At 35.9% G+C, this 6,000-nt stretch overlaps 1 protein-coding gene across 3 annotated transcripts in view; it reads right to left on the reverse strand.

Annotated features, from left to right (window-relative positions):
• The window catches only part of LOC134792844 (beta-galactosidase-like), a 30,755-nt gene extending 25,011 nt beyond the window's left edge, over positions 1-5,744 (reverse strand). The window contains exon 1 of one of the 3 annotated variants that reach the window (XM_063764250.1): positions 5,550-5,744. The gene's annotated coding sequence lies outside the window, so the exon portion shown is untranslated. Of the gene's footprint in view, positions 1-5,537 lie in introns of all 3 variants that reach the window. The other 2 variants (XM_063764249.1, XM_063764248.1) reach the window with 2 other exon arrangements.
• Between the last annotated feature and the right edge of the window lie 256 nt (positions 5,745-6,000).

Raw genomic sequence — 6,000 nt, forward strand, 5'->3', positions numbered from 1 at the left:
TAAACTGCCCCAAATTTAATTAGATCTTCGTCATAATAATCTTAAAAAAGACCAATAATTTGTATGTAATGAAAAGGTACCTTGTGATTAAGTTACATGATGAGGCATGATGATGATGGAACAGTTAGGATAAACTAATAATATTTTGGTAATGGTATAAATCGTCTATTTCTTATCAATAATATATTTCGGTTGCTATTGAAGATAAGCGGCATTGAGGTTCAATGACCTCAGATATTCCATAAGGTAATGCGTCGGATATTGGCATTTTTCAGCACCAACCAATGGCTGATTTACTCCATGCGACCAAACCAAATGAAGATTATTCTAGTTAAGAAAGACTTGACGAGAGTAACTTTGGTATAATAGCAGGCTACTTGGATTTGTAATGTCGGTCGATGTACGGTTATAATATTTGCTAGGCCCTTTGACCAGAACTGAAGTTATCAAATTAGTTTTGCAGAATGCTAATACAGTTCTCTACCAAACTTCTTTTCCCGTATTGACTAGTTTTTTTGGGAATTTTCAATCTTTTTTCCATAAGGTACCTTTTCTACTAAACTCTGAGACGACATTACTAGGCTTATAACTAACTTATAACAAAAATAAAAACAGGTAAACAAACGTTACGCATTAAGGTTTCAGATCACACAATAAAAAAAAAATGAGCATTTTTTCACCTCTTTACAAAACATTTCATATCTCCGAAACTAGAAACCCTCATAAGGTACCTTTTCCCGTGGAACGTCACAATTTATCTCGGAAACTGTGCGCCGTTGTGAAAAAATAATGAAAATTAAGGCACCCTTTAACACTCCATAACCAACACATATCAAGACCCACGTGTTGACATATTCTGCCTAATTTCCACATGTGTGTGGGTAGGTAAGTAGCAAAAGAAGTAATTACCGTCACGTATTTATTAGGAAGAAGGTGTACCTACTTGATTTTGTTACTTTGAATTCTCGACCAACTGACGCATATATTCTTATGATTATGTCCATTTAAGGGTCATTTATGGGTCAAACTAACCTAAGTTTAACTGACATGCAATTAGATAGCCTATAATCATAATCATCATAATATTATTAATAAATTATGTAGGTACTTATTTAAATTAAATAAAAATGTTACCAGTACCATATTTCTTACGTAATCCATTATAATTTTGTATATTTAATTATCTCAAAGCTCAGAATAAGGGTCATGTTATTATCAGTTATCTCACTAAATCAATAAATAATAACAGTAGGCGTGTACTTACGTTCTGCACACTTCTGAAGTGTAAAATAACAACACCCTTGAATATAATTATCCATTTATTTTCTTGTCTTATTCCAATTCACAATAATCTCATCTTATGACAACCGTTTGCTAGCACAACTCAACAACCAACTGAGACCCGTCGGCCGAGTGTAGTTTCTTTTTATACCCAACCAATAACAGTCTTCAATTTCAAACTACCCTTAACTTTAAAAACGAATTAAGTAGGTATGCTAAATACCAAAAACCCTACACTTGTTATACCACTAAAAATAACAAATACCTTGGTGTACGTGCGTCAGTTAATAATTAAATAAGTCACAACAAGTAACAAAAAAGAAATGCTGATCGGACACTATGAGTAAGGATGATAATCATTGGTGCAGCATTGTTGGTTAAAAGCATCCGTATGCCCTACTCTAGGTAGAATAGATAATTAGGGTTAATAACAGTAATATTAACCTTAACCAGTCCTCTCCCTAGAAAAAAATTGAAGAAAATCCTTTATTTTTACTATGCTGTACCAAAATTGCTGGAAAATTAACGATCACTGATGATAAGTGATATCACAGTACAAGGAAAATGGTTTTTGAACATATAAATGTTCACTTTCGAAATTTCTTAATATGTATCTTGGACGCAAGTGATGTGCAGCAAGAGGTGTACCCAAGTATGCTTTGTTGTACATATTATATAAGGCTCTGAAAGATTTAAATTTGACAGACCAGAAGACACTGTAAAGAAGTCATTCTTACTCATATACTGTCTGGCCCGCAAACCCGCAAAAAATACAAGATAAAGAGTATGCTATCACTGACGAACATTTTTTTACAGATTACCTTTATATGGATATCGTCACAAATGATTCCGATGAATTGAACGGTGAAAAAATATTACAATTGAGATAAAACATATTTACTTAGTCATAAATAATTAGTGTCCGACCGAAGGTTCGGTTTCGGTTTCGGTTTCGGCCAGTTTCGGCCAAAAAAACATGTTTCGGCTGTAGTTTCGGTTTCGGCCAAAAAACGGCCGAACCTTTCGGCCGGGCCGAAACTTACGAAATGGTACTTCGTACTATGAAACTAAACTATGTGACAAAGACCAAAAGTTGGAGAATAAGTAGGACAGGAATATTTATTAATATGTACCTACATATACTGATTCATGTATAGGTACAGAAATTAATTGGTTTATTATAAAACACAATTCCACCAATGAGGGCGCCACTAGACGGTTGACGCAGTCTTAAGAAGCTGTTAATACTTATAACGCGCACACTGTCTAATCGGAGTAAATGAGATTAGCACTGTAGCATGTTACTGGGCCTGGGCAAAGGAATAACAAGAAAACTCATCATCTTCCTCGCGTAGGCCCGGAATTTTTGCCACGGCTCATGGGAGCCTGGGGTCCAATTGACAACTATACCCAAGAATTGTCGTAGGCACTAGTTTTTACGAAAGCGACTGCCATCAGACTGATCTTCGAACCCAGAGAGTAAAAGGATCTATATCTGAATCCCTAAAGTCTTTTCTCCTATCTTTGCATTCCCTAATATTGTTTGTCATAATGATCAGTTGTCCTAACACTAAAAACCCTAATTTTGTTTTCCCTAATTATTGATTACTTATCCTAATGTTATTAAGCATATTTTCTTTTTTGCGAGGGTCGCAGTTCTAACCCTAACCTAACCCACTTTTGTGGCAGCAAGTTCTAAAACCTAACCATTTTTCAGAACCATACATTATGGAAAATAATCGTTATGTTATGACAATTGATCGTTAGGGCATGCGCCCATTAGGACAAACCAGTTAGGGTAAGTGACTTTAGGACAAACGTTGTTAGGGATTCAGAATGACACCCGAGTAAACTAGGCCTTATCGGGACTAGTCCGGCTTCCTCACGATGTTTTTCCTTCACCGAAATGCAAATAGTAGGTAAATATCAAAATGATATTTCGTATATAAGTTCCGAAAAACTCATTGGTACGAGTACGTCAAGAATACGTGGCCGGGGTTTGTACCTTGCGACCTTCGGATTGAAAGTCGCACCAGCGCTCAAGGAAATATCTCGCTTTTTAATACAATGGACATTGCTTGGAGTCTTTGTGTTCAACTACTTATCCTGAAGCCTGAAGCACGGCTTTGACTTCGCATGAAAGTTCGCCTCACTGGGGCACTTCGGACGTTTAGGCCCAGGTGAAGATCGGTACCCGGCCTTGCGATATTGTCAACAAAAAATTCGCGCTCGCTGCGCTCGCGTTTTTGTTTCACCCTGTATCTACAATCATGTTGGCTTGACTGCCTGACTGGTGAATGAATAGAGTTAGACCAAGAAAATTCTGCAATTATTTTGCAGCATACGCAGTGCAACTAGTGCAAATGTTATTTATGAAAGTTTTGACGTTTAAAATAACACTTGCACTGCGTGTGTTATCAAAATCGTTGCAGAATTATCTTGGTCTAACTCTAGTAATTTTCTTAAAAAACTGCTTAAGTATATAATATGTGTAAATAATGTGTGTAAAAGCGGTTTTATGTCATTTTTTCAACGATTTTAACAATTCTACAAAAGGTTCGATTTCGGTTTCGGCCGAAACTAGAGCCAAAGCCGAACATTCGGTTTCGGTTTCGGTTTCGGCAAAAAAACATGTTTCGGTCGGACACTAAAAATAATTACATTACAATTAAAAGCATCATGTAATTCTAAAACGGTTACGGTCAATAAATGCCGATGCCGGTGTATTTTAATATAGGTACTACCTATTAAAATTATAATACTAATATACATACTGTTATCATATTAATGTTGTTTTTCCTTAAAGCTAAACTTATTATTTTTTAAACATTGTACAATACAATTATTTCGAATTTACAGATGGCCTTACATTAGTCCTTGCATATTATACCTAACAATTATAAATAAGAACTTTACAGTATTCTGAGTGACAAGGTGGTACACACATCAATTGATGAGACCCACCTGTCAGTAACAATAGGGTATTATACTGTATTTAAAATAAATTATTTTACACCATGCATGAAATCAAGCACCAGATAATTATTAGAAAAACACAGATAGGAGTTATTATTAAACACAAGCTCTATTTAATAAATCGGATAGAAGTATAAAAAGTAGGTGAGTTGACCGTGACGTCACGATGTAATGTTTCATATAAATTCCATATTAGCAAATCGTTTTGACAGTTCTAAAAAAGTAACTGATTTGACTAGTAGGAAAATACCCTATTGTTTAAGGTGCCGTAGATTCAGAGAGCGGAGTTTTTGAAAAATCGTACCGCGTTTTTAGATCACAATACGGTGGCCATAAATTTAATTAGCAATCTTGAGGATTTTCTCTAGTGACCTCATCGATTCGAATCCCGATTTTTTGACTTGCGCTCGCTTCGCGCTTTAAAAATTTATAACAATTTACGACTAAAGCTATAAATATGAATATTGGTTCTAAAAATGCGCAATTTTATTTTCACATCGATAACTTTTATAACAAATGAAAATTCAAAAACATGATATCCCGAGCACGCACATCCATCTCGCTCACGCTCAGTGAGAGTGAGTGAGTTTAGTAATTACCTTGTAATACATTATGTTAAATAAAGAACTTATAAAAAAAAAGTGAGAGTGTGAGAAAAACACGAACCTAATACGGGGCCTTAAACAAAGATATTTTACCTGTATGGGAATTGATGTTTATCACTACACCTTATATAAAACAAAGTCCTCCGCCGCGTCTGGCTATTTGTGTGTTTGTTTGTATGTTTGCGATAAACTTAAAAACTACTGAACGGATTTTCATGCGGTTTTCACCTATCAATAGAGTGATTCATTAGAAAGGTTTAAAGTATAATTTGTTAACCCGTGCGAACCCGGGGCGGGTCGCTAGTGTATATATGAAAAATGCCGCTCATATTTGTACTATGCAAGTCACGTTGTAAGCTTTGTTTATATATTCCAGGCGGCTTAGCACGGTCGCGTTTTTATCCCTTGTCACCATGCCTGTCACGTTCTAACAAGTATGTAAGTGCGAAAGGGACGCGCATAGTGATAGTCGATAAAAATGGAACCGTGCTGAGCCCGCTGAACTATTTAAACAGACAATTAGATTTTTTGTAATTATCTTTTAGTACAAAATTGTTACAGGAATTTTAAATCGGCCAATCTAACTGTCGTTATTTTAGTGTTTGGAATATAAAAACATTGATTAAGCTAGAAGCAATAGATCATACACATAAATTATCTTTTGTTTCACGTTACCTCACGTCTTACCGATCGATGACAATGACCCCGCCGGCTCCGGCTGCGTCTGGGCAGCGCTCGTACTCACTTGAACTGTGTGAGATCAGTTAGGTAGGCACCCACTTGATACGAATACAAAGGTAGCCCGAATGTGACACGAGCAACTTTTTATACATATAGATCGACCGGACACGACCGCCTGTTACGGCTCACTACGAGTTACTCCCCGATTCATACTCATTACACTCGTTTTAATAGTTAATTACGTAGCAAGCATCGTATTCGTCTGGAGGTCCTGAACTGACCGACTTACTATGGTAAATTATTGACGATTCTCTCCATTCGGTAATTTCAGTAAGGAATTGATAGCTTAGACTCTTTATTTCTTGAAAAGCAACATATTACATTTAAATTAATGCTACCCTCTTATCTCCAAAATTACTGGGTCTACAATTTACGTATTTAACTACATATAAGATTT

This window comes from Cydia splendana, chromosome 8 (assembly GCF_910591565.1).
Source record: "Cydia splendana chromosome 8, ilCydSple1.2, whole genome shotgun sequence".
Taxonomy (NCBI): Eukaryota; Metazoa; Arthropoda; class Insecta; order Lepidoptera; family Tortricidae; genus Cydia; species Cydia splendana.